Here is a 9824-nt window from a genome sequence, read left to right as displayed (position 1 = left end):
CTTGTGGGCTTAATTAAATAGGTGCGCTGTTAAAAATAAAAATTATCCAGCTCCTGTGACTTCTCGGGGGAGATACAGGAGGACACATCTGCCCACTTCCAGCTGCAGCAGAGACTGCCTTAAGATGGCCGCCAACTCTGGCGTTTATAGTTCTATACTGCCCGTGTCACAATACACTGATGACATCACAATGTAGTCTCAACTGCCAGACAGCTGGGCTCATTAGCATACAGTGTGTATGCATGTCTGTGTATCTGTCTATCTATCTATCGATATATTATATAATATAATCATAAAGACTATTATTAATCAATATAGAGGATAGAAACTACATATAATATATTATAAATATTCATTTATATATTATAATTAATTTATATATATTTATAATCTATCTATAATCTAGATATAATCCATATCTATAATTCACAGCCTTCCATCATTCCGAGGTTGGTATAATGCTAGAGTGTAGGGTGATAAGTAAATTTCTTGAAAGCGCTGCGGAATAAATTGGTGCTTTACAAATAGCAAGATTTATTTTTATATATAATCCATATCTATAGTTATGTATGGTGGGAAAAAGGCCTGCTGTACGTTTAAATCCTTCAGCCTTTGTTGAGGGTGATGATGATGATGACGATGATAATAATCTATCATTATTCTTAATAGTGCTATTAATGTCAACCCAGGGAAAAAGTTCCGTTCTTCCCCACTCGAAATACGACCAGCCAAAGCGATCCCTCGGAGCGACGCACCTTCAGAGGGAAACTAGTGATTGTAAAGTAATCACCTGCTGAACCATCCTGCAAAAGGAGGGAGGGGAAGAGTGCTGCAGGCACTGCAAGCCTAGGATGAGATGCGTGAGAGAGCCCGGTGCAAGAGGAATGAGGATGAGGGGCGGGCGGTTCACAAGGCGATGCTATGCAAAAGATTTTAAATCCACCGCATTGCATTGTGTGTTCTTGCAGAAGGCTGCCTGAGCTTGCTGAAAATGCTGCTCCATTTTTAAAGGTTGGCCCAAGCCTTCCTGATGTTTCATGCCCCACCAGGCATAAGGCTTTGCATATAAGCATTCCCAAATGAGAAGAACTGAACTGACCTACCTACCTATTCCTCTCCATGGAAGAATTGAACCTACGTTTTTTTTTTTATTCAATAGTAGAATTTTTGTAGGCTGCTGTCTCCCTCTTGTGGGCCAAATTAAAAAGGGGCTCCCTTAAAAATAAACATTTTTCAGCTCCTGTGGCTTTTCGGGGGAGATGCAGGAGGACACATCTGCCCACTTCCAGCTGCAGCAGAGACTGCCTTAAGATGGCCGCCAAGCTCTGGCATTTATAGTTCTATATTGCCCGTGTCACAATAGACTGATGACATCACACTGTTGAAACGTTGTCATGTCTATGCATTGAATGAAGAAATATGTCCTTTTAAAGGAAACGTGCATTGGACGTTTTTGCACCCCAAATGCTGCGCCATCTTTAAAGGTTGGCCTGAGCCTTCCTGACGTTTCATGCACTACCAGGCATAAGGCCTTGCCCATAAGCATTCCCCAAATGACAAGAACTGAACCAACCTACCTGCCTACCTACCTACCTATTCCTGTCCATGGAAGAATTGAACCTACCTTTTTTTTAAATGCTACAGCCGCGGACAATTAGATTTTTGTAGGCCGCTGTCTCCCCCTTGTGGGCTTAATTAAATAGGTGCTCTGTTAAAAATAAAAATTATCCAGCTCCTGTGACTTCTCGGGGGAGATACAGGAGGACACATCTGCCCACTTCCAGCTGCAGCAGAGACTGCCTTAAGATGGCCGCCAACTCTGGCGTTTATAGTTCTATACTGCCCGTGTCACAATACACTGATGACATCACAATGTAGTCTCAACTGCCAGACAGCTGGGCTCATTAGCATACAGTGTGTATGCATGTCTGTGTATCTGTCTATCTATTTATCTATCTATCGATATATTATATAATATAATCATAAAGACTATTATTAATCAATATAGAGGATAGAAACTACATATAATATATTATAAATATTTATTTATATATTATAATTAATTTATATATATTTATAATCTATCTATAATCTAGATATAATCCATATCTATAATTCACAGCCTTCCATCATTCCGAGGTTGGTATAATGCTAGAGTGTAGGGTGATAAGTAAATTTCTTGAAAGCGCTGCGGAATAAATTGGTGCTTTACAAATAGCAAGATTTATTTTTATATATAATCCATATCTATAGTTATGTATGGTGGGAAAAAGGCCTGCTGTACGTTTAAATCCTTCAGCCTTTGTTGAGGGTGATGATGATGATGACGATGATAATAATCTATCATTATTCTTAATAGTGCTATTAATGTCAACCCAGGGAAAAAGTTCCGTTCTTCCCCACTCGAAATACGACCAGCCAAAGCGATCCCTCGGAGCGACGCACCTTCAGAGGGAAACTAGTGATTGTAAAGTAATCACCTGCTGAACCATCCTGCAAAAGGAGGGAGGGGAAGAGTGCTGCAGGCACTGCAAGCCTAGGATGAGATGCGTGAGAGAGCCCGGTGCAAGAGGAATGAGGATGAGGGGCGGGCGGTTCACAAGGCGATGCTATGCAAAAGATTTTAAATCCACCGCATTGCATTGTGTGTTCTTGCAGAAGGCTGCCTGAGCTTGCTGAAAATGCTGCTCCATTTTTAAAGGTTGGCCCAAGCCTTCCTGATGTTTCATGCCCCACCAGGCATAAGGCTTTGCGTATAAGCATTCCCAAATGAGAAGAACTGAACTGACCTACCTACCTATTCCTCTCCATGGAAGAATTGAACCTACGTTTTTTTTTTTATTCAATAGTAGAATTTTTGTAGGCTGCTGTCTCCCTCTTGTGGGCCAAATTAAAAAGGGGCTCCCTTAAAAATAAACATTTTTCAGCTCCTGTGGCTTTTCGGGGGAGATGCAGGAGGACACATCTGCCCACTTCCAGCTGCAGCAGAGACTGCCTTAAGATGGCCGCCAAGCTCTGGCATTTATAGGTCTATATTGCCCGTGTCACAATAGACTGATGACATCACAGTGTTGAAACGTTGTCATGTCTATGCATTGAATGAAGAAATATGTCCTTTTAAAGGGAACGTGCATTGGACGTTTTTGCACCCCAAATGCTGCGCCATCTTTAAAGGTTGGCCTGAGCCTTCCTGACGTTTCATGCACTACCAGGCATAAGGCCTTGCCCATAAGCATTCCCCAAATGACAAGAACTGAACCAACCTACCTGCCCACCTACCTACCTATTCCTGTCCATGGAAGAATTGAACCTACCTTTTTTTTAAATGCTACAGCCGCGGACAATTAGATTTTTGTAGGCTGCTGTCTCCCCCTTGTGGGCTTAATTAAATAGGTGCTCTGTTAAAAATAAAAATTATCCAGCTCCTGTGACTTCTCGGGGGAGATACAGGAGGACACATCTGCCCACTTCCAGCTGCAGCAGAGACTGCCTTAAGATGGCCGCCAACTCTGGCGTTTATAGTTCTATACTGCCCGTGTCACAATACACTGATGACATCACAATGTAGTCTCAACTGCCAGACAGCTGGGCTCATTAGCATACAGTGTGTATGCATGTCTGTGTATCTGTCTATCTATCTATTTATCTATCTATCGATATATTATATAATATAATCATAAAGACTATTATTAATCAATATAGAGGATAGAAACTACATATAATATATTATAAATATTTATTTATATATTATAATTAATTTATATATATTTATAATCTATCTATAATCTAGATATAATCCATATCTATAATTCACAGCCTTCCATCATTCCGAGGTTGGTATAATGCTAGAGTGTAGGGTGATAAGTAAATTTCTTGAAAGCGCTGCGGAATAAATTGGTGCTTTACAAATAGCAAGATTTATTTTTATATATAATCCATATCTATAGTTATGTATGGTGGGAAAAAGGCCTGCTGTACGTTTAAATCCTTCAGCCTTTGTTGAGGGTGATGATGATGATGACGATGATAATAATCTATCATTATTCTTAATAGTGCTATTAATGTCAACCCAGGGAAAAAGTTCCGTTCTTCCCCACTCGAAATACGACCAGCCAAAGCGATCCCTCGGAGCGACGCACCTTCAGAGGGAAACTAGTGATTGTAAAGTAATCACCTGCTGAACCATCCTGCAAAAGGAGGGAGGGGAAGAGTGCTGCAGGCACTGCAAGCCTAGGATGAGATGCGTGAGAGAGCCCGGTGCAAGAGGAATGAGGATGAGGGGCGGGCGGTTCACAAGGCGATGCTATGCAAAAGATTTTAAATCCACCGCATTGCATTGTGTGTTCTTGCAGAAGGCTGCCTGAGCTTGCTGAAAATGCTGCTCCATTTTTAAAGGTTGGCCCAAGCCTTCCTGATGTTTCATGCCCCACCAGGCATAAGGCTTTGCGTATAAGCATTCCCAAATGAGAAGAACTGAACTGACCTACCTACCTATTCCTCTCCATGGAAGAATTGAACCTACGTTTTTTTTTTTATTCAATAGTAGAATTTTTGTAGGCTGCTGTCTCCCTCTTGTGGGCCAAATTAAAAAGGGGCTCCCTTAAAAATAAACATTTTTCAGCTCCTGTGGCTTTTCGGGGGAGATGCAGGAGGACACATCTGCCCACTTCCAGCTGCAGCAGAGACTGCCTTAAGATGGCCGCCAAGCTCTGGCATTTATAGTTCTATATTGCCCGTGTCACAATAGACTGATGACATCACAATGTTGAAACGTTGTCATGTCTATGCATTGAATGAAGAAATATGTCCTTTTAAAGGAAACGTGCATTGGACGTTTTTGCACCCCAAATGTTGCGCCATCTTTAAAGGTTGGCCTGAGCCTTCCTGACGTTTCATGCACTGCCAGGCATAAGGCCTTGCCCATAAGCATTCCCCAAATGACAAGAACTGAACCAACCTGCCTACCTACCTACCTATTCCTGTCCATGGAAGAATTGAACCTACCTTTTTTTTAAATGCTACAGCCGCGGACAATTAGATTTTTGTAGGCCGCTGTCTCCCCCTTGTGGGCTTAATTAAATAGGTGCTCTGTTAAAAATAAAAATTATCCAGCTCCTGTGACTTCTCGGGGGAGATACAGGAGGACACATCTGCCCACTTCCAGCTGCAGCAGAGACTGCCTTAAGATGACCGCCAACTCTGGCGTTTATAGTTCTATACTGCCCGTGTCACAATACACTGATGACATCACAATGTAGTCTCAACTGCCAGACAGCTGGGCTCATTAGCATACAGTGTGTATGCATGTCTGTGTATCTGTCTATTTATCTATTTATCTATCTATCGATATATTATATAATATAATCATAAAGACTATTATTAATCAATATAGAGGATAGAAACTACATATAATATATTATAAATATTTATTTATATATTATAATTAATTTATATATATTTATAATCTATCTATAATCTAGATATAATCCATATCTATAATTCACAGCCTTCCATCATTCCGAGGTTGGTATAATGCTAGAGTGTAGGGTGATAAGTAAATTTCTTGAAAGCGCTGCGGAATAAATTGGTGCTTTACAAATAGCAAGATTTATTTTTATATATAATCCATATCTATAGTTATGTATGGTGGGAAAAAGGCCTGCTGTACGTTTAAATCCTTCAGCCTTTGTTGAGGGTGATGATGATGATGACGATGATAATAATCTATCATTATTCTTAATAGTGCTATTAATGTCAACCCAGGGAAAAAGTTCCGTTCTTCCCCACTCGAAATACGACCAGCCAAAGCGATCCCTCGGAGCGACGCACCTTCAGAGGGAAACTAGTGATTGTAAAGTAATCACCTGCTGAACCATCCTGCAAAAGGAGGGAGGGGAAGAGTGCTGCAGGCACTGCAAGCCTAGGATTAGATGCGTGAGAGAGCCCGATGCAAGAGGAATGAGGATGAGGGGCGGGCGGTTCACAAGGCGATGCTATGCAAAAGATTTTAAATCCACCGCATTGCATTGTGTGTTCTTGCAGAAGGCTGCCTGAGTTTGCTGAAAATGCTGCTCCATTTTTAAAGGTTGGCCCAAGCCTTCCTGATGTTTCATGCCCCACCAGGCATAAGGCTTTGCGTATAAGCATTCCCAAATGAGAAGAACTGAACTGACCTACCTACCTATTCCTCTCCATGGAAGAATTGAACCTACGGTTTTTTTTTAATTCAATAGTAGAATTTTTGTAGGCTGCTGTCTCCCTCTTGTGGGCCAAATTAAAAAGGGGCTCCCTTAAAAATAAACATTTTTCAGCTCCTGTGGCTTTTCGGGGGAGATGCAGGAGGACACATCTGCCCACTTCCAGCTGCAGCAGAGACTGCCTTAAGATGGCCGCCAAGCTCTGGCATTTATAGTTCTATATTGCCCGTGTCACAATAGACTGATGACATCACAATGTTGAAACGTTGTCATGTCTATGCATTGAATGAAGAAATATGTCCTTTTAAAGGAAACGTGCATTGGACGTTTTTGCACCCCAAATGCTGCGCCATCTTTAAAGGTTGGCCTGAGCCTTCCTGACGTTTCATGCACTGCCAGGCATAAGGCCTTGCCCATAAGCATTCCCCAAATGACAAGAACTGAACCAACCTACCTGCCTACCTACCTACCTATTCCTGTCCATGGAAGAATTGAACCTACCTTTTTTTTAAATTCTACAGCCGCGGACAATTAGATTTTTGTAGGCCGCTGTCTCCCCCTTGTGGGCTTAATTAATAGGTGCTCTGTTAAAAATAAAAATTATCCAGCTCCTGTGACTTCTCGGGGGAGATACAGGAGGACACATCTGCCCACTTCCAGCTGCAGCAGAGACTGCCTTAAGATGGCCGCCAACTCTGGCGTTTATAGTTCTATACTGCCCGTGTCACAATACACTGATGACATCACAATGTAGTCTCAACTGCCAGACAGCTGGGCTCATTAGCATACAGTGTGTATGCATGTCTGTGTATCTGTCTATCTATCTATTTATCTATCTATCGATATATTATATAATATAATCATAAAGACTATTATTAATCAATATAGAGGATAGAAACTACATATAATATATTATAAATATTTATTTATATATTATAATTAATTTATATATATTTATAACCTATCTATAATCTAGATATAATCCATATCTATAATTCACAGCCTTCCATCATTCCGAGGTTGGTATAATGCTAGAGTGTAGGGTGATAAGTAAATTTCTTGAAAGCGCTGCGGAATAAATTGGTGCTTTACAAATAGCAAGATTTATTTTTATATATAATCCATATCTATAGTTATGTATGGTGGGAAAAAGGCCTGCTGTACGTTTAAATCCTTCAGCTTTTGTTGAGGGTGATGATGATGACAATGATAATAATCTATCATTATTCTTAATAGTGCTATTAATGTCAACCCAGGGAAAAAGTTCTGTTCTTCCCCACTCGAAATACGACCAGCCAAAGCGATCCCTCGGAGCGACGCACCTTCAGAGGGAAACTAGTGATTGTAAAGTAATCACCTGCTGAACCATCCTGCAAAAGGAGGGAGGGGAAGAGTGCTGCAGGCACTGCAAGCCTAGGATGAGATGCGTGAGAGAGCCCGGTGCAAGAGGAATGAGGATGAGGGGCGGGCGGTTCACAAGGCGATGCTATGCAAAAGATTTTAAATCCACCGCATTGCATTGTGTGTTCTTGCAGAAGGCTGCCTGAGCTTGCTGAAAATGCTGCTCCATTTTTAAAGGTTGGCCCAAGCCTTCCTGATGTTTCATGCCCCACCAGGCATAAGGCTTTGCGTATAAGCATTCCCAAATGAGAAGAACTGAACTGACCTACCTACCTATTCCTCTCCATGGAAGAATTGAACCTACGTTTTTTTTTTTATTCAATAGTAGAATTTTTGTAGGCTGCTGTCTCCCTCTTGTGGGCCAAATTAAAAAGGGGCTCCCTTAAAAATAAACATTTTTCAGCTCCTGTGGCTTTTCGGGGGAGATGCAGGAGGACACATCTGCCCACTTCCAGCTGCAGCAGAGACTGCCTTAAGATGGCCGCCAAGCTCTGGCATTTATAGTTCTATATTGCCCGTGTCACAATAGACTGATGACATCACAATGTTGAAACGTTGTCATGTCTATGCATTGAATGAAGAAATATGTCCTTTTAAAGGAAACGTGCATTGGACGTTTTTGCACCCCAAATGCTGCGCCATCTTTAAAGGTTGGCCTGAGCCTTCCTGACGTTTCATGCACTGCCAGGCATAAGGCCTTGCCCATAAGCATTCCCCAAATGACAAGAACTGAACCAACCTACCTGCCTACCTACCTACCTATTCCTGTCCATGGAAGAATTGAACCTACCTTTTTTTTAAATGCTACAGCCGCGGACAATTAGATTTTTGTAGGCCGCTGTCTCCCCCTTGTGGGCTTAATTAAATAGGTGCTCTGTTAAAAATAAAAATTATCCAGCTCCTGTGACTTCTCGGGGGAGATACAGGAGGACACATCTGCCCACTTCCAGCTGCAGCAGAGACTGCCTTAAGATGGCCGCCAACTCTGGCGTTTATAGTTCTATACTGCCCGTGTCACAATACACTGATGACATCACAATGTAGTCTCAACTGCCAGACAGCTGGGCTCATTAGCATACAGTGTGTATGCATGTCTGTGTATCTGTCTATCTATCTATTTATCTATCTATCGATATATTATATAATATAATCATAAAGACTATTATTAATCAATATAGAGGATAGAAACTACATATAATATATTATAAATATTTATTTATATATTATAATTAATTTATATATATTTATAATCTATCTATAATCTAGATATAATCCATATCTATAATTCACAGCCTTCCATCATTCCGAGGTTGGTATAATGCTAGAGTGTAGGGTGATAAGTAAATTTCTTGAAAGCGCTGCGGAATAAATTGGTGCTTTACAAATAGCAAGATTTATTTTTATATATAATCCATATCTATAGTTATGTATGGTGGGAAAAAGGCCTGCTGTACGTTTAAATCCTTCAGCCTTTGTTGAGGGTGATGATGATGATGACGATGATAATAATCTATCATTATTCTTAATAGTGCTATTAATGTCAACCCAGGGAAAAAGTTCCGTTCTTCCCCACTCGAAATACGACCAGCCAAAGCGATCCCTCGGAGCGACGCACCTTCAGAGGGAAACTAGTGATTGTAAAGTAATCACCTGCTGAACCATCCTGCAAAAGGAGGGAGGGGAAGAGTGCTGCAGGCACTGCAAGCCTAGGATTAGATGCGTGAGAGAGCCCGATGCAAGAGGAATGAGGATGAGGGGCGGGCGGTTCACAAGGCGATGCTATGCAAAAGATTTTAAATCCACCGCATTGCATTGTGTGTTCTTGCAGAAGGCTGCCTGAGTTTGCTGAAAATGCTGCTCCATTTTTAAAGGTTGGCCCAAGCCTTCCTGATGTTTCATGCCCCACCAGGCATAAGGCTTTGCGTATAAGCATTCCCAAATGAGAAGAACTGAACTGACCTACCTACCTATTCCTCTCCATGGAAGAATTGAACCTACGGTTTTTTTTTAATTCAATAGTAGAATTTTTGTAGGCTGCTGTCTCCCTCTTGTGGGCCAAATTAAAAAGGGGCTCCCTTAAAAATAAACATTTTTCAGCTCCTGTGGCTTTTCGGGGGAGATGCAGGAGGACACATCTGCCCACTTCCAGCTGCAGCAGAGACTGCCTTAAGATGGCCGCCAAGCTCTGGCATTTATAGTTCTATATTGCCCGTGTCACAATAGACT

Source organism: Eleutherodactylus coqui, chromosome 2, assembly GCF_035609145.1.
Source record: "Eleutherodactylus coqui strain aEleCoq1 chromosome 2, aEleCoq1.hap1, whole genome shotgun sequence".
NCBI lineage: Eukaryota > Metazoa > Chordata > Amphibia > Anura > Eleutherodactylidae > Eleutherodactylus > Eleutherodactylus coqui.
This window is presented reverse-complemented; position numbering follows the sequence as displayed.